At 33.3% G+C, this 27,445-nt stretch overlaps 1 protein-coding gene and 1 long non-coding RNA gene across 6 annotated transcripts in view; both read right to left on the bottom strand.

The window, feature by feature from the left end:
• LOC123704897 overlaps nt 1–27,445 on the bottom strand; it is a 490,404-nt gene that overhangs the window by 53,483 nt on the left and 409,476 nt on the right. The window lies entirely within an intron of this gene.
• On the bottom strand, nt 8,297–26,473 carry LOC123704903. Of its 4 annotated transcripts, none has more exons than XR_006753219.1 (4): nt 26,456–26,473; nt 9,171–9,232; nt 8,792–8,962; nt 8,297–8,510 (listed from the first exon to the last, which is right to left on the bottom strand). It is a non-coding gene; the product is annotated as an uncharacterized LOC123704903 (long non-coding RNA). The 4 variants fall into 4 exon arrangements; XR_006753218.1 differs by lacking the exon at nt 26,456–26,473 and adding an exon at nt 9,309–9,636; XR_006753217.1 differs by lacking the exon at nt 26,456–26,473 and having other exon boundaries at nt 9,171–9,296.

Raw genomic sequence — 27,445 nt, forward strand, 5'->3', positions numbered from 1 at the left:
TTCCAATTTTTAAATGAAAGTGACGGGCAATATGTACATATTTTAATTTATAATCATCTTATTAAATTAAATAAAATTACATTTAAATCCACCTTCAATTTATTATTTCAATATAAAAATTCATTTAATTATTATTATTGTAATCCATCATATTCTTAATTATAATCTACATCTTGATCTGAATTAATTTTTTAATTATAATTTTTAAATATTATTTTTTTTTAAAAATATTTTTTTAACAACGATATATAAAATTTTAAATTAAGTATATTTATTCGTGGATTATCAATTATTAGACAGATTCCTCTAAATGAACTAAAATACCGCCAAATTATTTAAGTTTCAATAAATTATTATTTACTATTTTAGTATTTTTAAATAATTTTCTTATAATAGGGTATCTAATCCTAGTCTATTAATTAAATTTTTTTAAATCATATTTTAATTTTAATTTTTATAAAATTAAAATTTCACTTTATAATTTTATTTTTAATTAAATTATATTATTATATTAATTATTACTGAAAAATTTTATATAAAATTTTGTATAACCGCAACTGCTGGCACAAAATTTGTTATTTATTTATTGAATTACTAAATCTTAATTTCTTAAATTTTTAATTATAATTACTACCTAATTAATTAGTATATTTTTAAAATAAACTAAAATTAACACTAAAATTTATATGTAAATTAAACTTAAAATAAAATTTATAAATCATAAAAATTTATTTAATATATTAAAAATATTGAATAGATTTTTTTTTTTTTTTATTTTATATTAAATTTAATATAATTATTAAAAATTTAATATTATCTCTCACTTATTTTTCATAATATTAATATTAAAAATTAATACGTATATATGCAATTAATAATCTAAATAAATAAAAAAAAATTATTAATATTAATTTAATTTAAGAAAAAATTTATAAATTATTAATATTATTAATAAATATATATATATGTCGGAGACGGTCAATAGCGCGGATGTAAAATGACTCGAAGCACGAGTTCCGGGAGGTGGCAGCACAGTGAAGTTGGCGGTTTACTTCATGCTTGTACCGGGTCGAGCCGGTGAAGGCTCGCCCTCGGGACGGCACTTCACATTCGAACGTAGAAGAGTTCGGACCTTCCACTACTAGGAACTGTTAACCTTTTCTTTGCTAGTGTTTAATTTAAATGTGTAACGTAACGGTTATTAAAAGTGATTGTATTTAAAGTGATTGTATTAAAATGACTGTATTGTAAAACTGACATGATTAAAAAGAGCAACTATGGAGTTTCTTGCCGGTTCTTCTCTGTAGATACTGCTTTCCGAATCGGTGGTAAATAAAGAAATGATTAGTTTGAGGTGTTTCTTTGCTCGATTACCCAACGCAACGCCCACAGCTTGAAAATAGATCCACATTCTACACTTTGCTCCGTCATCAGAATTGGGATCAAATCGAGCAAATGAGAAAACACGTGGCGATAACCTGGATACAATTAATGCGTGCGCTGATTAAAAGACAAAGCGCCGCAACCACGTGGCACTTCGATCCAGTTTCAACGGGAAGAGGCATCCTACTGATCTACGAGCATACGTGTCACTGAGCAGCCGGTGACAAAGGGAGAGCTCGTCGTTATTTGCGGGCAGGGTAGCAACTTCGCCTCGCGCTGCGCGGAATCCACTGCCGCTCGCAACACCGCGTCGGACCCCGTATCATCGAGAGCAGCGCCGTGTCATCACGTCTTGCACCATGCCATCGCGTTGAGCGTCCGGCTTCGAGCATCGTAATTCGTGCGTCGAGCGTCGAGCGTCATGCGTCGTGCCATGTGGTGCATGAGCGCCGCAGCACCAATCTGGGCTCCGCGACACCACGCCAGGCGTTGCGCATCCACGCCAGGCGCCGCAATACCACGCCGGGCGTCGCGCTACCATCACTACCATCAACACGTCGAGCCTGAGATCACCGGAACGAGAGCGACGTGTCGACGTGTCGGGCAACTATCCTTCAATCTCATACCAAACCGGTCAGTAGATAACATTCCACTTTGAGTGTACAGTTAGATAGAGAAAGTAGGTTTTCAAAATGTAGTAACTTATTCGAAAGAAAAAGAAATTTATTGCCAAAAACATTAATTACAAAGTTTATTTTAAAATTGAGGAAAGTGGTCACAGCCTCGGCAAAATTCTGCACAGGAACAGCGCTGATTTACAGGCTGTATCGAATGTAATGATTAGGTTTTGTTAAAAGTTGTAACCTACAAGACCAGTGCATAGTTAAATCTTATTACATTTCATTTGTTAAAATTTATTTACGCAGTGATGTTATTATTAGGTAGTGCTATATTGCTTTACGGTTTTGTAGTTAGTTAAATCTTATTCCATTACATTTAGCCCATCTTAGTTACGCAGTGATAAATTATCAGTACCTAGGTCGTGTGACTTGTATTTCACTTATTCATGGACGCGTTTACTTTAGTAGGTAATTCACGTTATTTAAAAAAAATACTTTGCGGTGTAAGCACTGCCTTCAAGATAAATTAAGTAACGACTTGCTTTAATGTTTGTTAGTTTGTGAGCTGGTAGCTAAAGAAAGAGAACACATTAATTTATACACTGCATCCAGATTCTTCAATCGAACGTAAATAATAAACATTCACTTGTCCGTGTACCAGAACAAAAACAGTGTGCGAATTACTTTTAAATTAGTTTCTTGACTACCCGCGTTAGTTTCCTGACTACCCGCCTTAATTTCTTGAACTACCTGCGTTAGTTTTTATTTAGGCTATACCTTTGACAAATAGCAATTAATAACTACACAAAGACAGCCTTATAGCTATTCGATTAAAAACGAAAAGCAATGCGTTAACTAGTGCTTAGAGGTTTAATAAACTTTTCGTAGGTTTTATTTATGGTGATATTTGAGGTAATTTCTAAAAGTTGCGAACAATTTACAGTATGCAGTTTTTTTTTACAATATGCAGTTTTAGGAAATGTTGCAGATTTAGTTTTATCGAATAAAAGGTAAATAGAGGCATTTAGTTTTGAATTTTCAATTGGAGAATTTATTAGGTCCTTATTTTAGGCAGTTCATAATACAATGTCACAGATAATTAGCGTGTTCAAATAAACAGCTGGCCTTAGATAAATGTTAAGATATTAAGACTGTTTATTATAAAAAACTAGCTGCAGTTGATATCAATTAGGTAGTTGTACAGCTGTAGTTGTTGAGCAGTACATTATTATTACGTTGAAACTAAAATTTAGCTCAACCCTTTTGCCGTTCGATATTAGATTCACAGATGAGTTTAAGCCTACACTTATTAATTGTTTTAAGTTGAGTTTTCAAAAGTAAACATACCGTTAAGGAATTTAGCCATATGCAAATTTGACGATAAAATAAAAGTTTTGAAGGGTTTCTCGCGATTTTTTTTTGTAGGCAGATATTATGTTATCACATGATTACTTTAAATTCAAGTTGGTAAAAATTCAGTTGAGAATAAGTTTTCACCACTTTGTGAGTGTTTTCTGCGGTTCAGTTACAAATTATTCGTTTTTAACTTTTTAAGATGTTATTTTTGTGCTGTTGTCACATTTGTTTGTCAATGATCATAACAACAAAACAAAACTGCTGTTAACTGTTAATAGTTCAGTAGAGTTGAGTTGTAGCATACTGATGGTTATGTTGTCTCGTACGTTGTGAAGTAAATGGTGTTGCGTGAAATAACATTGTGATGGTAATGTAGTTCATCGAAGGATGGTGGTGTTCTATCTGGCATGAGGTCCAGGATAGTAGATGTGTGTTCTGACCGGTCAGGAGGACCGGGGCAGTATGGTAAACCTGTAAAGTCAGTGTGGGCCGAGGCAGGATGGTAGTTATTTTGGTATCCCGAGATGAATTACCGTAGTAATGTAGTGTGAGAAATGGCGTACGGGGACGCACGATTGTCAGTATGGCTGTATAGGAGATAACTTGAGTTTTAATAATCTGTTGGATGAGTAATATTCAGTCACGCATTCAGTCACATTCAGTCACACATTCAGTCACATATCGGTTCAGATAAGATTTCACTTTTTTTTTTAACTGTTGAGCTATTGAATCCTATGAACACCAATAATCACTTTGAAAGGACAGAAGTTGTTTATACAATGTTCGGGTAACTTTACTTTGTTAATATATTGAGGATGCCTGAGGGCCAAGTACCACTTGAAGTTGATTAATGTTTGAAACTTGAGTTTGAGTTGAGTGATAGCGGTGAATCTTGATTCGATTGGTCAGGGTGTGCCAGTAGTCATTTCGTAGCCGTAGTCCGTTGAAGTCGGTGTCTGCTATAAGGGGTTATGGCTGCTTATAGTAAACCGTGGATGCGCGGTATTACCGTAGTCCGTTGAAGCCGGCGTCTGCTATTAGGAGAACAGATAGCTGCTTATAGTAAACCGTGGATGCGCGGTGCGCGGGTGACGCTGGCGGAGGTTGGGTCTTGTAGAGACCATTGGAATATGGGAGTCCGTGGGACTCGGCATTCGGAGGAATGCGTGTGGAAACAAACATGAGGTTTGTTGTGGGGCTTAGTGAAAAGCCAGAGTTTGCATTCGGAGGAATGCGTGTGTTGTTGTTGGGCTTAGTGAAAAGCCAGAGTTGGCATTCGGTGGAATGCGTGTGTGTTGTTGGGCTTAGTGAAAAGCCAAAGGCCACGGATAAGATTCATGCTCTAGTTTTTTTTGTGATACTTTAATAATGATCTGCCGATGACAATAGCAGGAAAGTGGTATATGGTTGCTTAAGCGTTATTTTCTTTTAGTAGTTCAAAAATTTAATTGAAATGATCAGAATTCAATGTTTCATTATTTTAATCAAAATGGTTAATTTCAAAGGGTTGAAGTTGGAAATTATTTTAAGATATTCAAATTAAGAAAAAACCTGTTTTCATATGAACTTAAATTTTGTTTTGAGATTCTTTGCTATAGGACGTTTCTTGTACAAATTTCATGATTCTGTATTCACAAGAAATATCCTGAAGGTATTGATTCCTTGTGTCCCCTGCGAATGTCGAAAACGGCTATCTTTTGATCGACTGTTATTTTTACTTCTTTTCAAAGCTTAACGGGACGATGGTATGCGATATGAACTTCAAAGGTTTTGATAAATAGACTGATAGACGTACGGACAACTTAGTGATCTTAAGGGTTTAGTTTTTTTGGTTTTGTGGTTTAAAAGCCTAAAAATTAAATATCAGAGTTTAATTGTAAAAATTGTCAGGATTGGCCGAAGAGCATGTACTGTGCGAGATGTTTTCTATGTTACAGCACACGCAAACACGAGGACGTGTTCAGCGCAGGATGGCCGTGTCGGAGACGGTCAATAGCGCGGATGTAAAATGACTCGAAGCACGAGTTCCGGGAGGTGGCAGCACAGTGAAGTTGGCGGTTTACTTCATGCTTGTACCGGGTCGAGCCGGTGAAGGCTCGCCCTCGGGACGGCACTTCACATTCGAACGTAGAAGAGTTCGGACCTTCCACTACTAGGAACTGTTAACCTTTTCTTTGCTAGTGTTTAATTTAAATGTGTAACGTAACGGTTATTAAAAGTGATTGTATTTAAAGTGATTGTATTAAAATGACTGTATTGTAAAACTGACATGATTAAAAAGAGCAACTATGGAGTTTCTTGCCGGTTCTTCTCTGTAGATACTGCTTTCCGAATCGGTGGTAAATAAAGAAATGATTAGTTTGAGGTGTTTCTTTGCTCGATTACCCAACGCAACGCCCACAGCTTGAAAATAGATCCACATTCTACACTTTGCTCCGTCATATATATATAATAATAATATTAATAATAAATTAAATATTTAATATATATATATATATATATGTAAATATACATTATTTTAAATTTTAAACCATTTTCAATACTTTTTATATATAAAAAAAAAAAAAATATTAAGAATAAGCTAAATATAAGCTTTTGGGCTCATACCTCAAATATAAAGATATCCCTTTTTCTTAATAAAGTGCCTGATAAAAGGATTATTCTGATAGGATAAATTATGTAAAATTTTACCTTTATTATATTTTTTAGAATTAAACTAAATCTAATAATATCAAAAATTATTGTGCATCTTACACTAAAATATAATTATTGAATTTAAAATTCAATTTAATATATAAATATATATTATTTTAAATTTTTTTTATAATTAATTCTAATAAAATATTCTTTATATTTATTTTATTTTTTAGAAGTTTAATTTCAATTTCAGCTAATTCTTGAATAGGATGTTGAATTGGATTAGAAATTAATTTATTAAGATTTATCCCCCTTATTTCAAATAATAAAAATCTTATAAGAACAGAAGCATCATTAAAATATTTCCTAGTACAATCTATTGCTTCTATTAATTTTTTATTCATTATTTTATTTAAAATATTTTTTATAAAAAATTTTGAAATTAATAATTTATTTTCAATTATAATTAATTCTTCTTTATTAATAAAAATAGGAGCTACCCCCTTCCATTTTTGATTCCCTAATATTATAGAAGGTATAAATTGATTTAATTGTTTTATTTTAATATCATGACAAAAGATTTCCCCCATAATTCTTTTGTCTTATTATTTTAATAATGAATTTATTATAATTATTATAATTATAAATGTAATTATTGGAGCTTTAAGAGGATTTAATCAAACTTCAATTCGTAAACTTATAGCATTTTCTTCAATCAATAACTTAGGATGATTATTAGCAGCAATAATAATTAGTGAAAATTTATGACTTATATATTTCATTTTTTATACATTTTTAATTTTAATTATATGTTTTATATTTTTTTTATTAAATGTTTATTATATTAATCAAATTATTAATTTAAATTTTAATATTTTATTAAAAATTTCATTATTTATTAATTTTTTTTCTTTAGGAGGCCTACCCCCATTTTTAGGATTTTTTCCAAAATGAATAATTATTAATTATATAATATATAATAATTTATATTTAATAAATTTTATTTTTTTAATATCGAGTTTAATTATATTATTTTTTTATATTCGAATTGTTTATTTATCTATTTTATTAAATTTTTTTAAATTAAAATGATTTAAAATTTATATTAAAAATAATATATTTAAATTCATTAATATATTTTCTTTTATTTCTTTTAGAGGTTTAATTTTTAATACTTTATTTTTTATATAAGGTTTTAAGTTAAATTAAACTAATAATCTTCAAAATTATTTATAAAAGAATCATCTTTTAAGCCTTAGTAATTATTACTCCTTAAAATTTGCAATTTCATATCATTTTTGAATATAAGACTTAACTTAATAAAAGAGGCCTACCCCGTAAATAAATTTACAATTTATCGCTTATAACTCAGCCATTTTATTAGCGAAAATGAATATATTCAACAAATCATAAAGATATTGGAACTTTATATTTTATTTTTGGAGTATGAGCAGGAATAATTGGAACTTCTTTAAGTTTAATAATTCGTACAGAATTAGGTAACCCTGGGTCACTAATTGGAGATGATCAAATTTATAATACTATTGTTACAGCTCATGCTTTTATTATAATTTTTTTTATAGTTATACCAATTATAATTGGAGGATTTGGTAATTGATTAATTCCCTTAATATTAGGAGCCCCTGATATAGCTTTCCCACGTATAAATAATATAAGATTTTGATTATTACCCCCATCATTAACTTTATTAATTTCTAGAAGTATTGTTGAAAATGGAGCAGGAACAGGATGAACAGTTTACCCCCCTCTTTCCTCTAATATTGCCCATAGAGGATCTTCTGTTGATTTAGCTATTTTTTCTCTACATCTTGCAGGAATTTCCTCCATCCTCGGAGCAATTAACTTTATTACAACAATTATCAATATACGAATTAATAATATATCATTTGATCAAATACCTTTATTTGTATGAGCAGTAGGAATTACTGCTTTATTATTATTATTATCATTACCGGTTTTAGCTGGTGCAATTACTATATTATTAACTGATCGAAATTTAAATACCTCTTTTTTTGACCCTGCTGGCGGAGGAGACCCAATTCTTTACCAACATTTATTTTGATTTTTTGGGCATCCTGAAGTATACATTTTAATTTTACCAGGATTTGGTATAATTTCACATATCATTTCTCAAGAAAGAGGAAAAAAAGAAACTTTCGGATCTTTAGGAATAATTTATGCTATAATAGCAATTGGTTTATTAGGATTTATTGTGTGAGCTCATCATATATTTACAGTTGGAATAGATATTGATACTCGAGCTTATTTTACTTCAGCAACTATAATTATTGCTGTTCCTACAGGAATTAAAATTTTTAGTTGATTAGCAACATTATATGGTACACAAATTAAACTGGTGATTCCATTTTGTACTGATACAAAGCCTGTTTTATATATGTACAATATTTTGACTTCAATTATTCCTTTTATTGGTTGTGTCATTCCTCCTCCTGATGAAACTGTCTTTATGTTATAGAGTAATTTGTGGCATTTCTGAAAAAAAAATCCACATTTAATGAAAACCTTCAATTTGTCAAAACTCAAATAATTGGGACCACCACATTGCAGGCAGATTTCAAATAAAAAAAAGAATTCTCAAAATCGGTTTTCCCAGTGAAAAATTATGATGTAACAAAGCGAAAAAGAGAATAAGTCCAATTTCGAAGTCGATTAAAATGTAAATTTAATCATGATGTGTTATTATTTATTATATTTATGCAGTTTAAATGTTTCACAAACAGGAATTAGGTCAATAAATATATTATGTACTTAACTTGATATTTTTTCTCATCAAAATTCTTCATCAAAACTTTATATGTACCTAATATGTAAAATATTTTGCCCTCAAGTCCTTTTATTGGTAAAATAAGTAGTATCTTTCTTCCTATGGATGAAACTGGTCTTTTATATTTTCCTATTTCTACTGGGAATCAATTGTGGCGTTTCTGAAAAAAAAAACATTTATAAAATATTTGATTATCCTCATTTTTTATCACTGGCAATCATTTTAAACGTTTTAATACACTTTTTTAAATTTATTGAGAGTTTTGCATGCATACTTTTGTTATCTAAACTTAATCAAGATGTTATGTTTTTTTAATGCTCCTTTTTAGACAAACAGCAATTATGCCAAACAAATATAATATACTTAACTTGTGATTTAATGTTGTCATATTAAACCTATTATTTTGTGTTGTTTGTCCGTCTTCTGCGATCTGGAAAATATGAAATATATAAGTTGTATCATAAATTTAGAAAGATAATAAGAAGATTATAAAAGATAATATAAACCTATGACAAATATCCGCAAAAAGGAACACTGTTTCAATTTTTTTGACTGGCAGCGAGGTGTTTCACATCATACTGAGCAAATTATATCTGAAACTTTCTGTATTAATGCAAAACTACCACCTCCTCCTTTATCCAGGCTTGGGACTGGCTGCGATGAGGTAGAATAAAATAATCTTATAAAATTTATTCTATTCACCCTCAAACACAGGCGGAGTTACCTAACTACCGTCTAAGTACTCGATATACACTAATTACTACTATTATACTTAACTATAAAAGAAATAAAAATTGTAAAGTGTGTTATGATTGACACGTGTTTAAGTAAAGCGTTATGCGTGTAATAAAATAAAATTAAATAAATATAACCATGATTCTATCAAAAATACATACTTAGGTATACACGTAAATAAAATGTATGAATAAAATATCTACATTCTACATCAATAATTTACACGATCTAAATTAATTTACTCTAGTTTACTCTAGTCTATATACCTATAAACTAAACTTAATTGATTTTATGTACACAAAAATATAGTTTGTTGTGCATGTAAGTTTATGTTAAAAAACAAAATTGATTGATCTATATAGAAAATTGAAGCATAGCGAGACAAAATATTTAAATATTACTGTAAAATGCGCTCAGCAAATGTAAAAGTACGATATTAGAAGTAATGATGTAGCGCGTTGTACTGTAAATATACGTCGGACGTGATGCAATTTATAAAAATGAAATGATAGCCCTTCGAATATAGAATAACGATGGATCATGAAAGACGATAGCGGGCGCTTTTAGTCCAACGGAAGGAATGGATCCGCGGACGGTACCGGGCCGGTGTCGGGCGGAGCTGCGCGCGAGCGGCCTCGCTCGGCGGCGAGACGTGGCCGGGCCGGCGGCGCGCCGCGGCGGGCGCAGGAGCGACTCTGTCGCAGAGGTGAGTGCGGTGCCCTAAGTCGCTTTGCATTGGCACTGCGTCGCGCCTGCAGTGATGGTGGTGGCTAGATGTAGACAGTGTCGAAACAATAGAATATTACGATTGATAATGCGGGGCGTTTCTCTCAAGTTGTATGTATTAATATTTATATTACATCTCATATAATGTCATAATTGTGCTAACCTAACCAAAATATTTGCGTATTTGAAAAAAAATGGACAGATCACGGATACACAAAATAAAAACAATTTTATGTTCCTATAAATAATTGTTATTTATTCTAAGTATCAAATTTGATAAATGTTGAGTGAATTTTATCACTATCATGTAAACAAAATTTAAATGGATATGATTATTAATATTATTTTATTAATATACCGTGAAATATTCACAAAACGAAAGATGTCGTTTACTTTAAAAGTCAAAGCAGTATCATGAAAGGTCGGGAACCTTCAGAGGCTGGGAAATGTTACCCAGGCATTTTTTTTTCTCTTTTTCATATAAATCGCATTTTACTTTTCTTAAAAGCTGGTACATCTCAGTAAAATGAGCATTCTTTCGATTTCTTTTGCTGCAAAGATTTCGTAGTGGGATTATGTTGTAGGCAATAAAAAGACAAAAGCGAAACAGAATATCGTTCATTGACAATTAAATAAAAATAATCATATTTTTACATTTAAGTTGTGCTTAAAATTCAGTGATTTAACTTTATTTACCATAGTTATTTCCGGGATACCACGGTTTATTTTTCCGAAATTAACCGAATAGAAATAATATTTATTAACTATCAAATTATGTGGTAATATAAAATGTGCTAACCCTAAGCTTCTTTTGATGCTGAGCAATGTTGTAAAATATAGATCGCTACATTATTAGGTAATTTTGCCCACCATTGTAACTTTTGTTTAAAACAACCTTCAGTGGTAGTTATAATATTTCAAACGTTATTTAATAACATATTATGAGTAAAAGTAACCTGTGTTTTCGCCATCATGCACAAACTATCAACTTGAATTTTCACCATTTTTGCCCGCGAAATCACACATGATATTCGACGAGTTACAACAAGTTGCTAATTTAAGTTAGCGACACATACGGCAGTGTTGTCAGACATAGAACCTATTTTACACCAAATACTTTGAATGTTGCGGTATTTTTGCAATTTAAAAATTTACTTATGAATTGATCTTCGGGCAAAGATATCCTTGGTAAAAAAATCACAATAAGACACTATGCATTTTCGAAGTAATTATGATATTGATTAATTGTTTTTGATAATGTAGTTTTTTTTTTGCCTTGGAAAATATTCAAGAATATGGTTATCATACTAACAAAAGATGTTTTCAACTCTTAGAGTATTTCATACATTTTACATTGTCTTACTAAAATATTGTAAATAACAAAAACTTATAGGTGATACGTAAACATAAATGTTCTACTTATGTATCTAGTAAAAACAAAAAATATATTTTATAGATATATTATATATGCATGTGAAAAAAGCAATTGATTGTAGTTAGTATAACAATTCTTCAGTTCTCGATTTAGGTTTGGAGTTTGTACGATAACCGTACTACATAGTCACTTTAATTATTTTAAGCAAGCAAGCAATGAAATGTTTCAAATTACAAAATAAATAACCAGTCGACCAGCTGTATTCCAACATTAGGTACATTAAGATAAAATGTATTTTACATAATGATAGTATGTACTTTATATACAATGAGTTCTTAATATTACAGGTTAACGTTGACTTTTTTTAAATTACATATAGTATAAACTATAACGTATTAAGAAGAATTTAGAGAAGATATAAAGAAGAGAAAGAAGAATAGGCACAGTGGTGTAATTAAATAACACGAAACGAAAAGGGCGAGTTACATAAGAAGGTATAGCGAAAAAATAGAAGAGTTGCCTGATACTTTAATTCAATAAAGTTTCTCTCGAAGAAGAGAAGGCAGAGTAAAAGTAAGGAAGAAAGTTTTTATTTTTGCAATACGAATTACAATATTATAACTTTAATTTATTGTAAAATAACTGTTGACAACGTAACGTGTATGTTAATATTTTTATTTCATAATTACATAATAATCGACAACCAACATTTGTTTTAAACTTTAGTTCCATTTAAAACGAGATAAAAGAATAAAATTATACGAATACATTTTTTATACTTAATTATAAAATAAATCTTGATCTTGCTTGATTGAGGTGATTCAAAATACTGGAATTACTAATTATACGCTATTCACATACAATATATCGAACTATTCCACCATACTTCAATACTGAATACAGTTAAGTATTTTTATGTAAATTAAAATTCATTAACTCCACTCGCTTGCAGGATCCGTGCGATCAACCCCACCGGGTGAGACCCTTTTGGGAAGCCCAGCGAGTGCGATCAGCAACCGGATAGAATTCATGTTCTTGTTTGGATGTCGTTTCAGAAAATATTATCATACAAATCAATCATAAAAGCATAGACTTCAGTGTTGTATTTGATGTCGTTAATATTAGGATTTTAGTTTCATGTTCGTTCGGTTATAATTTGCACTTCAGTTTAGTTCCAAAACTTTGTGACCTCACATACGACGGTAACTGGATCATAATGCTATTTTTTTTAATTACATATATTATATTTACCTTGAACTTTCACTGTGATAGTCAATTTTCTTATGTTTTGATTACAATGGCTTTTATCAAGGATTTTGTCCACTTACGACGTTTCCTTTGGTGAACAGAAAATTTCTTTTGTCAGCTTCGAGACATTTTTGGAGTGAGAAAAAGTCATCATGTCACTCATGTTTGTTTGGCTATTGCGTCTGACCAATGTTTTCATTGCTTTCTATAATAGTAAAATGGCTATTTTAATTAGATAACGTATGTAATTCCAGTATTTGTTTCTTGTTTCGTTGATGCGGCAAATATATTCTTGATGTTCTATCATTATTATTTTTTCGTTTTTTTTTTTTGTTATTTTTTTTTGTTTTTGTTCTTTTTTGTGTGTGTGTTTTTTTTGTCTTTTTTGTATATTTCTTTTTTTCTGATATTTTTTTTTGTTTTTGTTCTTTTTGTGTTTTTTTTTGTGTTTTTTTTTTGTGTATTTCTTTTTTTCTGATATTTTTTATGTATTTTTTTTGGTAGCTATTAAACAATTTGCTGTTTTAAATAGAATAATTAAAAATATATTTTAATTTATGCAAATTAAAGGCATACGAAATAATCTAAGAAGTGAAACTGCCACCCTTTATATTATTTACGTTAGTAACAAATGCTTGAATTTATTCGATGTGATGAATAACCATATTCTTGTTACAATATTTTTTACATAAAATACTCGTAAATGCATATGCATGCTTTTTGCGCAGGTGTGATTATTATAATACATAATCTGTTATCAAAGTTTCAATTTATGAGGATTCGGGTATAATTTACAATTTAAGTACTGAAAATGTTGTATATTATTATACCCAATCATAAGCTTTGCTTTGAATAGAAAAGAGGAGACAAGATGTACTCCTAATGTTTTATGGTGCTGAATTTATATTTCGATACTTATAATAAAATAATGTTGATGATTGTTCCTTTATCTCCTCGAGAAGCATAGGGCTTCAGTATATAGTTCATTCAGTAGATAAATAATAAATTAATAGTAATAAAATATTCATAGATAAATTAATAAAGTGGTTGGGGACTGAAAATGTGATGATTGGCGTACAATGGGTCATCAGCTTTGCTTTGAAGAACACTTCAAGCAAAGAGAGACGAGATGTGCTACCAATGCTTTATGGCAACGAGTTTGTATTTTGATAAATAATAATACTAATAAAATATTCATAGATATGTAGAGGGGTTGTGAACTCAAAGACTATTCGGATCGTAATAATTTTATTTTGCACACAATATCCGTATTTATACAAAAATCGACCAAAAACAAAACCAATCAGAATTCTAATGTTGAAATTGAAATTTAGAATGCGCTCTGATTATGAAAAAGAATGCGCCGGCCTGTACACAATATGATATATATAAACTCTATGCATGTCTCCCATAGTGTCCCCCCTCAAGCGAAGCGAACATTTTTCTTGACAACGCGTCCACTTCTTGTAGTGTAGGGACGTGCCTTGTCCGTGTTGTAGTCTGTAGCAGGCACTGACGACGTAGCACTCGTAGGTGTAGGTGTAGATGCTACTGCTGTGCTTGCCATACCTTCAACCTCTTCGTTTAATATGTATGCAGGCTTGAGTCTGTCAATTGATACTACTGTAGTCCGAAGTGGTAACTGTATTTGGTAGTACTTGTCGTAGCGCTTCAGCACTTCATAAGGGCCGTCATACGGCGGAGTGGTATGGTGCTCGAACTGTATCGTTCCGTATGAATACATGAGTACACGTAGACAAATCCTTGTAAATAAATGTTGCTCGATTTGCGGGGGATCGTTTAGTCGGTGTGAGTATAGCCATAGTTTCTGTCAGGCGTTTCACGTAGTCAGCGTCTTCAATACCCGTCCGTGTAGGCACGAAGAAATCGGAGGGCATGCGCAGTGTAGTGCCGTAGGTCATCATAGCTGGACTCAAGTTGTTATCTTCTCTTATAGCTGTGCGTAAACCCAGCAGTACTGTCGGTAGTTCGTCTGTCCATTGACAAGTACTGCCGCGAGCTATGAGCGCGGCTTTCATAGTGCGATGCCATCGTTCGATTTGCCCATTTGCTTGAGGGTGAAATACCGTCGTGCGTATTCTTGTAACCCCAAATCTTTTCATGAGTGCCTTAAATAAAGCAGATTCAAATTGTCGACCTTGATCGGTAGATATGCGTAGCGGGCAGCCGAAGCGTGCAATCCAGTTCTCGTACAATGCTTTCGCGACGACTTCGGCAGTTATTTCTTGAATTGGAACTGCTTCAGGCCATTTTGTAAGACGATCAATGATGGTAACACAGTATCGGTAATCTCTTGAGAGTCGTAGTGGACCGACTATATCTATGTGTATGTGTTCGAAGCGTTGCGAAGGCGGGAACTCTGCTAAAGGAGTGACGACGTGCCGGTGAACTTTTGCTCGTTGACAGCTGATACAAGACTTGGCCCATAACGTAGCGTCTTTATTCATAGCTGGCCAGAAAAACTTCGATGTTATTAGTTTCCGAGTAGCTCTAATACCAGGGTGGCATAGTCCGTGTTGAGCGTTAAATGCCATATAACGGTATGCCTTCGGTAGAAAGGGACGGGGCGATGCGCTTGATAGCTCGCACGTGATTGGTCGATCGAGTCCGGGTAGCGTGACTTCACCGAATGTTAAATTTGTTTGAGTTTTTAACTTTCTGAGCTCTTCGTCGTTACTTTGGTCGATGGCTAACTGCTTGTAGTCGATTACATTAGGGCATTGGATCTCTTCGATGCGTGACAACGCGTCGGCGACTGTGTTCTCTTCTCCTTTGATGTACTTGATACTCGAACAGAATTGACTTATGTAATACAGCCGCGTATATTGCTAATAATTCGCGAAAATACACGCTGTAGCGACATTGCGTAGCATTCATTGCTTTAGAGAAAAAGGCTAGCGGTTTCCATCAATCTTTTGTTGAAGTACAGCGCCGAGACTATGATCCGAGGCGTCAGTCATGATGGCAAGGGAGCAGCCAGGAATGGGAAAACATAATGTTGTCGCTTCTGTGATGCTTTGTCGGCATTTCTCAAAAGCTTCAATTGCTGCAGTAGTCCATTCGATAGGCGTTTTGTCATTCTTCTTTTTGTTATGTAGATACTTGTTTAATTCATTTTGTAGATGTGCTTGGTTCGGTAGGCAGTCTCTGTAAAAGATGGTAGCAACCTGGACTGGATGTAGACGGGGGCCAGCTCGCAGTGCTTTTCTTCATGATGTAGTTAGTCTTTTTCTTCCATGTTTTCTTTTTGCTCCGTCGGAGGTCACCAACTATAGAGGGGTTGTGAACTCAAAGACTATTCGGATCGTAATAATTTTATTATGCACACAATATCCGTATTTATCACGTATTTATACAAAAATCGACCAAAAACAAAACCAATCAGAATTCTAATGTTGAAATTGAAATTTAGAATGCGCTCTGATTATGAAAAAGAATGCGCCGGCCTGTACACAATATGATATATATAAACTCTATGCATGTCTCCCATAGATAAATTAATAAAGTGATTGGGTACTGAAAATGCGATGATTGGCGTACAATGGGTCATCAGCTTTGCTTTGAAGAACACTTCAAGCAAAGAGAGACAAGATGTGCTACCAATGCTTTATGGTATCGAGTTTGTATTTTGATAAATAATAAATTAATACTAAAAAAAATATTCATAGGTAAATTAATATAGTGGTTGGGTACTGAAAATGTGATGATTGGCGTACAATGGGTCATCAGCTTTGCTTTGAAGAACACTTCAAGCAAAGAGAGACAAGATGTGCTACCAATGCTTTATGGCATCGAGTTTGTATTTTGATAAATAATAAATTAATACTAATAAAATATTCATAGATAAATTAATAAAGTGATTGGGTACTGAAAATGTGATGATTGGCGTACAATGGGTCATCAGCTTTGCTTTGAAGAACACTTCAAGCAAAGAGAGACAAGATGTGCTACCAATGCTTTATGGCATCGAGTTTGTATTTTGATAAATAATAAATTAATACTAATAAAATATTCATAGGTAAATTAATATAGTGGTTGGGTAATGAAAATTTGATCATTGGCGTACAATGGGTCATCAGCTTTGCTTTGAAGAACACTTCATGCAAATTTTTAAATTGCTAAAATACCTTCATACTTTGGCAACATTCAAAGTATTTGGTGTAAAATAGTTGGTTAATTTGTTTGTCAACACTGCCTATTGTGTGTGTCGCTAATTTAAATCAGCAACTTGTTGTAACTCATTGAATATCATGTGTCATTTCGCGGAAAAAAAAAATGGTGAAAATTCAAGTTGATAGTTTGTGCATGATGGCGAAAACACAGGTTACTTTTACTCATAATATGTTATTAAATAACGTTTGAAATATTATAACTACCACTGAAGGTTGTTTTAAACAAAAGTTACAGTGGTGGGCAAAATTACCTAATAATGTAGCGATCTATATTTTACAACATTGCTCAGCATCAAAAGAAGCTTAGGGTTAGCACATTTTATATTACCACATAATTTGATAGTTAATAAATATTATTTCTATTCTGTTAATTTCGAAAAAATAAGCCTCATTTGATATCCCGGAAATAACCATGGTAAATAAAGTTAAATCACTGAATTTTAAGCACAACTTAAATGTAAAAATATGATTATTTTTATTTAATTGTCAATGAACAATATTCTGTTTTGCTTTTTTTGTCTTTTTATTGCCTACAACATAATCCCACTACGAAATCTTTGCAGCAAAAGAAATCGAAAGAATGCTCATTTTACTGAGGTGTACCAGCTTTTTGGAAAAGTAAAATGCGATTTATATGAAAAAGAGAAAAAAATGCCTGGGTAACATTTCCCAGCCTCTGAAGGTTCCCGACCTTTCGTGATACTGCTTTGACTTTTAAAGTAAATGACATTTTTCGTTTTGTGAATATTTCACGGTATATTAATAAAATAATATTAATAAACATATCCATTTAAATTTTGTTTACATGAGAGTGATAAAATTCACTCAACATTTATCAAATTTGATACTTAGAATAAATAACAATTATTTATAGGAACATAAAATTGTTTTTATTTTGTGTATCCGTGATCTGTCCATTTTTTTTCAAATACGCAAATATTTTGGTTAGGTTAGCACAATTATGACATATTATATGAGATGTAATATAAATATTAATACATACAATTTGAGAGAAACGCCCCGCATTATCAATCGTAATATTCTATTGTTTCGACACTGTCTACATCTAGTCACCGCCATCACTGCAGGCGCGATGCAGCGCCAATGCAAAGCGACTTAGGGCACCGCACTCACCTCTGCGACAGAGTCGCTCCTGCGCCTCCCACGGCCGGCCGCCGGCTCCGGAACTCACGACCTACCGCCTTGCAGAGGACTCTCGACACGCATTTCCACCTGTCACCGAGCCGATAAGGTCCAATCAAATCCATTTAAATTCCTATGAACCAAGCAACTGCTATGACTTACATATCCATGGCATTATTAAATATAAGAAAAGTTCAGTCAATTTTATAAATTACTGTCACCGCCACTGACATATAAATACTCGACAATGCGCATACAACCTTAAAACCAATAACAAACTTATACATTCGCTCTCGCATTTTACTTTAATACAAATAATTTGTTACACAGTGTTTCAACTTTAACGTAGAATCAATTCGTTTTTAAATGTTAGCGTCATGATGATAAGAGTTCATAAAAAAATACGCACAATGTAAACGTTGGCAACATGATTTAATTTTAATAATTGATTTCTGATATAGAACGGAGGTGAACAATTTCATTCCAGGAAGCCGAGTGTGTAATGCTTGCAAGTGTAACTCGTCAATCTACCAAGCAAAATGAATAGTGTAATGCATGGTGGGAAATCCCTAAAGTAACTGTGGAATGACGACGTTATTCACGTAAGGTTTACCATCGATTAATTTTTCCCTATGTACAAGAAGCATTAAATCGTTCCTATCCCGTACGCGACCTAATGCCACGTACAACTGTCCGTGACTAAAGACGTCCGATCTTAAATCTATGCCGACCCTATTAATGGTTTGGCCTTGACTCTTGTGAATAGTCATTGCATAACACACCTGAAGGGGAAATTGCAATCGACACATTTCTATTGGACTATTATGATCAATGGGGGCCTTAAACATGATTCGCGGTATAAAAAACAATTCGGCTATTCCCGGTTTGCGAACTGTTATCAATCGAGGTGAAGTCGCTACGATTATAACTTTTGTACCATTAACTAAATGATCTGAAAAACTAAGGTTACGAATTATCATGCAAATGCATCCTACTTTTAATGTAAGATCGTGTTCTGGTATACCTTTAGGGTGCATACTATTCAACACGTCTACGCCTAAATACAATTCGTCAGTGTCATCCGTAGCCGTTTTATCTACTGAATAGAAATGTAAAAGGTCGCCTGACAAACGGTCTAATACAGTCCTATTTATTTCTCTAATATTAGAATTATGAGTGGAAAGAATGGCCCTACCTATACAAACTTCTGGCTCATTTTCTAAAAGGAAATCCGAAAATACAAAATTAATTAACTCATTTAAATCAGTAGTAAATGATAAAAGTGAAAGGTCTATTAAATTTTGACAAGATCTACCGACCTTTACCGAATGTAAAGGCAAATTATTTGAACCTATTTGAAGTAAAAAATCGGAAAATACACTATCTTCACTACACCTCTGAGGTGTAGTTAGTGAAAACGTCTTTAAACTCTGCCATAAGGGCGATGATTTTACTGAGGCATTAAATATGTCTGAATGACACTTGGCGTTGGTAACTACGGGCGGAATCTGACGAAAGTCTCCAGCAAAAATGATAACCTTTCCCCCGAAACTTTTATTAGACTTTGTCAAGTCTTGCAAAGACCTATCTAACAAATGAATGAGGTACTTGTGTACCATCGGCGCTTCGTCGTAAATAATTAAATCGGAGTGTAGTATGAGTTCAGCTCTCTGGGTTCCGTTTGTTACGTACCAATACCCTAAATCGTCAATAGCGCTTAATGGATACCTAAACATACTATGCGCAGTCATACCGCCGTCATAGTTCTGCGCGGCAATACCGGAACTCGCTGTGCACAAAACTACACCATTGAGTACGCCCCTCACGTACGCTGCTATCGTATTTAATAGCAACGTTTTACCAGTGCCTGCCGGACCGTCTATATAAATAGCACTTTCGTTACTATTGCGAAAACCATCATCAGTGAGCAAATTTTGCACATATTCGAACACTTGCCGCTGGTCATGAGACAGCTTGGGCGTCCAAACATCCACAAATTCGCGTAACCCGTCTGCATCGTGTAGAGCCTTCTCACGACCTAGTTCGGTGGTGTCATCGTGCGCGTCAGGCAAACCTTGCTCTAACAAACACGAACCATGTTTTCGCAATAGACGGTCAATTTGAACCAAGGCCTGGGTGTACGCTCTATCCGTATCGTTATTTACGCGGTTAAGTATATCTTCAGCTAACTCATTTTTAAATTTTTCCCACAGTGTCGCTACTGCTACCCCATTAACAGCCAATAATACGAAAAAGTTACGCAGGCGTGGTCCGGTCAAAAAACATGAAGCTTCCTGCATAGCTATCTCGTATTCGGCTTCATCGTTGGCGATACCAACGGCTTTAGCGGCCTCCTGGAATGTGTTACAATTTGGACCACCCAAGTTATAAAGATCCCTGTAACTACGGCAGGGGTGTGAAGCTAACAGTAATCTTAAATAAAATTGTTCACCTCTGTTGGGCGCGACCCAAAATAAACGCGTCACTATTTCTCCCCTCTGTCTTTTTGTCAAAAATTTTCCGTTATTCATTTCGTAAATAATTGTATTTTTTGTTGAGGGGCGGCTGGAATGAACTATGTACCTCTCGTAAAAATCTAAGTATGTTAACCTATCAAATTCTTCACCGAGGGGACGATTAAAATACGTGATGAGATCCGAATTTGAATTTTGAACAGCACGCGATTCATTTCCCGCCTTAAAAAAAATAGACTGATGATTTTCTAAATGAACATCTAACATCTTTACAGTGGGCTCACGTCCCGTAACGTCAAACTCAAAAACTCTCCAAGCAGCCTCACCAGAACCGATGTATCGTTTTGTGACGTACTGTTCTATTTCGTTATTTTTTAGTTCTTCTGGAACAATAGCGACTCGAGCCTCGTCTGGACCTTTAGTCATATATTTAAAGAGATATTTAACGACTGTTCGAGTGGAAACTGATTCTAAATTTAAATGGCAATCGTATCTAAGAAGAAGTGCAGCGTTGTATGGTACTATCCACAAATCACTAATTTCTACATCCCTCCCTCTGTATTTAATGGTGGCTGTATTTTTACTGTTACGCTTTAAGTTAATAAACCCTTTATCATTACAATATGTGACTTCTGTCTCTGGTTTTGGGAAATAGCTTGTACATTTTTTTTTTTCACTATCCCAACATTTTAAATCTGTCCTATGCGGCGGACCGCATGGACCATGTACCATGTAATCTAAAACAGCTTTTCTTAATTTTCCATCAACTTCTGAAGCGTCAGGAATATCTGCTCTAATAAATTTATCCACATCAGTACCGTGAACGGGGCCACCACCCTCGACTGCAAAACAGATATGAGCGTGTGGTAATCCCCGTTTTTGGAACTCTATTACATATAAAATATAAACAATTTTACCAAACCAAACCCCTGTGCGAAGATCCCTCAAAAGTTGTTGTAATTTAATGTTAAAAACTCTAGCACAAATTGAAGGCGTATTATGATGACCTGTTGTTGAATTTTGTATTTCAGGCCATTTGGGATTGCAAGTTAAAGTTAAAAGAAAAGATGGCAATCCTAATCTGTTAACTACTGCCATAGCATCCATATACTTTTGCTTCATATATCTAGGCCCCCCCGTGTAACTACTTGGCAAGTAGACTCTACCAGGCACTACCCCACCCTCTCCTCGAATAGTCTCATCTACACTTATCTGCTGTAAAACTGACTCTACTTCTCTTAATGGAGCGGAACGGAGAGCATTATCCGTGTTACCTTTTTGGATGTTATACAAGTAACGAAGTCTTTCTTCTAAAATCCTACATTGCATGTCAACTAACCACTCTTCAGACAAACGATTAAAATCGTTGAAACGGGGTTCGCTCAGAAGGAGACATCTAACATATTTGTTCTGGGTTAGTTTTGCTCCATTATTGTCCGTTTTGTTAGGAAACCATCCAGGGTTACCGTGCGGATACAATAATGGATATTGAAAAGTTTCATATAGGGGGTGCATTATATCTACAGTGTGAGGCTTTTTGTCTCCAATTTTCCAGATTGCAATGGCGCGAGGAATGTAACGTTCCTGCTCATTGCTTATAATGGCAGCAATCTCGTTGCCTAAAGGCATATCACCGAGAATGTTGCCATGTGTGCGTCGTGTGGTGTGCTCAAAAATGAGGTGTGCGTGGTCGGATGGTTCTTGGCTCAGCCGCTTGAAGCACTCTATATAAGGGTTGTGATTATGCAAGAAATTTGTAATCGATCGAATGACAGTTAAATCTAAATTTAAATTTGTAGCGAGGCTCTCTCGCTCACTGTTATCATAGATGTAAAGTCCAGCCGGGTTAGTAGTTTCTGAGTACGCAAGATCGAAAACTCTGTGATAAACCCTCCCTTGAATTTTTAAAAATGATACCCCCGATGTCGGATGTTGAAATCCGTGTGAAACTCCTAACGCACTAAAAGCAAATAAATTATTATAAGCCCTAGGTTTATGCAAAAAAGAAGGAAAGCTATAAAATGGTTCATTCAAAGGCGGGAAATTTTGAACGTTATAAGCGCCAGCCCCACAGCACCACTTGATACGATTCTTTTCCTCAAAGAACAATCTAGCATTACAGTGCCTACATAAAAACGCCTCCCTATCTAATAATGAAATATTCTTAAAAGTATACAATTTGACGACAGTTAAGCCGTCGGCACTCTTTGTACCTATTAAATTGTTGGAATTCCGTAATTCCACGTCTAGATTTCGATTAACTTGATTGTACTTATCTACAGCTTGCCTATTAACCTCCGGATTAGATTGTGTAGATTTTTGAACTGCCTGCCTATTAACCTCGGGATGATTTTTATTATATTTTGTGACCGCTTTTAAATGAGAATCTGCATCTATAGATCGCCTACCTGGTCGTCCCCTCTTACGTCCTACTTCTACTGAATTTACTGATGAACTATCCGAATCTTCGTTTATATTGTTTTGTTTGTGTGCTTTAGATTTATTATATTTAACCGGTCTACCGCGTTTTTTAGTATTTTTACCTACAATCCTAACGTCGGGTAATTTTGTTATGCAGACAACGGGTGTCAGTGTTGTTAATTTAGGGTCGCGAATATTTTGAATTAAAACTTTTGGTTTTAGGAAATTTAATTTAGGGTCATATTTTGGGGGTATACCTTTATTAACTAAAACTATCGGTTTTAAATTAGACAATTTAGGGTCGTCTACAATAACTAATTGGTCGTCTACATTAACTAATTGGTTGTCTACACTAACTAATTCATTAATAATATTTACACTATGAAAATGATTTAAAATAATTTTATGAATTTGATATTGACTACCAAACGCCGGATTCCAAAACAAAAGCTTTGCAAGAGTATCTAAATTATTGCACTGAAAGAGACGTGCGGCTCCTACCGAATGCGAGTTATGGACGTATTTATTATTCGCGTCTACTTTATGGCTATTAAAAATAAAATATGTATTATTTGACCTCCAAAAAGATATCGTATTATTAGCGCCGGTGAAAAGGTAGCTATGTGTGGAGTCGTTGTGTGTAGTGTGAAATATTTTATTTTTTAGGATTAATTTTAATTGTAAAGTGTAAGTGGCTATGTCGCTGTCACATGTGGGAAACAGCCCGTTGTCGATCCAACTATCGTTGTCTGCCATCGATTTAATTTTAGCCAAATAAGTCCCTACACGTATATCAGAAGGCAATTCTTCAGGATATAAATGAGGATGATTATGCGCAACCCCAAGTGGTCTTATTTGAATATATAACATATCACCATAGTCTAAAATAGTGTCTATATTTTCCTGAGAAAATACGGCTCTATTTAGAATAGATGAATATACAGCCGCGCATGTTGCCATCGCGACACATTGTGCGTTGTTACCCTTAAACCGGGGATCGGCTTGATGCGTTGACCCTTTAATAATAATTTGACTGATTAAAATAATAAAATAAAAAACAGAATGAGATTTTATCAGGTCAGAAGTAACATAATATTTATATAATGCCGCACAATTTATTTATAATTTGTTAAGCAAATTAAAATGTCCCAAACAAAGAATAATGCGTTGTACCTATGATTATAAAATACAAATCCGTATGAAATATGTTAAAGAAAGTATCCCTAGTGAAATCACTACTTCATTTCTAAAATTTCGTAACACAAAAATATTAAATCGATTAGATATGGGTTGAGAATGAGATCCAAGATGAAAAAGGAGTCGAAACTACTCTAAAAAAAATACTAAGCTCGCTACGAAATACGAATAGAAAATGTGGCGTCATTCTACCTTACCCCGCAATCTATAAAAAAAATATTCGCGACGATCTACGTTTCAGTATAATATTATACTCGTATAATCAAACATATCTAGAATTATTTATCATGTTAATTTTAATCCTATCAAAACTATGTACTTACGTAATATGATGGAATGTTATTATTTTATGGAAATAGTTTACATACTCTTATTGGCAATTATTAAATCATGTATAGGTATACATATAACTTATATATTTGTAATATCAAATTAAAATTAATCTCATTAGTCATTACCTATCAAGTAAAATTCTAGACTCTAGTAGGTATATGATACAACTTAGTCGTCCTTCCGTCTCCTATGTAATTCTAAAACCTGGTTTATAAATCTCGCTTTAATGTTGAAAGTAAGTACCTACCTACATCACTATCACTACATAGTATAAAATAAAGTCGCTTTCTCTGTCCCTATTTCCTTATGTCCCTTTGTATGCTTAAATCTTTGAAACTGCGCAACGGATTTTGATGCGGTTTTTTTTAATAGGTAGATAAGAGTGATTCAAGAGGAAGGTTTATATGTATAATAAAATCCATTAAATAGTGGAGAAGTACTGTTATTTTTGAGGTTTCTAATGTGATGTCGCAAATAATTTTATCAAACGCATTTTTTCCGCTTACATTGCAAACGCAGGCTGAACCCTACGGGTTTTATCAAAATAATATACTAAGTATTGTAAACATTGAAAAGGTCTAAAGAAAAGTCCGTGATGGTTATATATAATATATGTATATTATGTCTATCTCTTATGGATAACCCACAATAACTTTTTTCTGACATTTACTTTTTACGACAAATAATGGTTAATTTTCGAAGCGATTTTAACTAATACAGCATTAATCCTTAACCAATTAAATACCTTGAATACATTGTTCATATTTTAATATAGATCTATATGGCCCTTTACACCGTATGACTTAAGTGAATATTTTCGAAAATATTACAGATTTAAAAATTGCGGGACATAGCGTTTGCGGCGGTACCTACCGGCCAGCCGCCATTGCACCCGTGCGAAGCCGGGGTCGCTAGTTTTCTAATATGTATAATAGTGTAAATTAACTTCGCTACATAATGTGAAGAATGTGAATAATTAATTGAAATTAAACCGAAAATATCAATACTTTATCTATACCCACAGATAAGTTAAAAATAAATAAATATAAAATAAAATATATAATGTACGTTCAATTACATACAAATTTTTAAAGCGTCTGGACCGATTTTAACTACTCACTGGCAGAAAGCTTTCATTGAAAAGAAAATAGGTAGGTATGTATCCTTATAACATACGTTAAAATACAGAACATTGATATAACTAACATGTGTTTGAATGATCAGAGACAATTTCATGATTTATAATAATTAATATTTTTACTATTTAGGGATATTTACAATTTTGAATGAATTACCTAATATCTATATAATTTATTTTTATAATATGTAAATATATCTATCACACAAAATGGCGACCGACGCCGTCCGCGGCGCGCCCGCTCGTCGCGCGCGTTGCCGGTTCGCGATTCCCGCGCATTTCGATTTAAGTACAACAAATTAGGAAAAAAATATGTTACCGACTTATTACCTACTACATTTATACATATTATTATATTTAAAATATTATCTTCTATTCAAGTTAAAGTTATGTTAAAGAAAATGACTTTATTCTGTAACCTATAAGGTACATAGACACACATGACAACAACGGTAATTACGTAGGTATTAAGATGTTAAACATCAGATACCAATTTTATAAAAAAAACTTTGTTATTATTAAAAGTACCTAGGTATCAACCTATTCAGAACATTTCAATTTGCACAAAAAAAGGATAAAAGTGATTGATTACCTACCTAACAGAGCCTTATGAAAATATATTATAGGTATATTAATTGACTTTAAACCTAATAAATTGAATAAAGCTTACCGGTAGCGATGCACGCTATTGCCGCTGCGTTGCCGCCATTGTTGCTAGATGATGCTTGGAACATGTTGAGGCACGAAGTCACGTAGAATCTCGAAGTTACTGAAAACGATAAATGAATATTTAAAAAAACAAAGCATTAAAAATCAGACATCACTTGTTTTTATTAAACCATTGAAAAAAAACAAAAGAATAAATCGTCATGAATTGAAATGAAGTCTTTTTATATTTTATAATTACCTAAAGTAACAAATTTAATTGTTAGTAAGAAAAATGTATGAAGAAAGACAACAATAAAACTCAAATCATTAATCACTCCAACTTCCAAGTACAATATGAGACCAATTATTAATTAATAATAAAATATGTAAATCGACTTACCCTGCGAACGCCGAACAGACGAAATGTTAATGGAAGAGAATTGGGCATTGGCGCGGGCGCGGGGCGTTATCTTATTTCCCACCGGAAGTAAAAATAATTGCAAACATTACGAAAAAAGTGGGAATAGACAATTTCACAGTTATGTATTTTTTTTTTTTTAATATATTTTAATTAATAATAAATATTTAAAATACGTAATCCAATCTAAAAAATATATTAAAATAATAATAAAATAATATAGAAACATAATAATATGTAAGTATTATATTAAAATCCAACTGTTAGTTTATGCTACGGCCACACTACCGTGATATGCCAATAATTATTGCCACAACTTTAACAACACCTCGGTGTAACCACGACTTATGGCCATAATTCTACAATGCCAATCAATATGACAAATGGCGGTAGGCAATAGCTCCGGCGGCGGTATTCTTTCGCACATCAAAGAAAATTACCGCGGTAATTATTGCGTATGCGGCCACACTACCGTTTGTCCAGTGTGCAATATGAGCTCACCGGCGACGCACGTATCGACCGAACGACGTAACCACGTCATCAGTTCATGCAGTAATTTAGACGGTAATATAATGCCATAATTATTGCGGTAAC

The sequence above is a fragment of the Colias croceus genome, chromosome W, assembly GCF_905220415.1.
Source record: "Colias croceus chromosome W, ilColCroc2.1".
Classification (NCBI taxonomy): domain Eukaryota; kingdom Metazoa; phylum Arthropoda; class Insecta; order Lepidoptera; family Pieridae; genus Colias; species Colias croceus.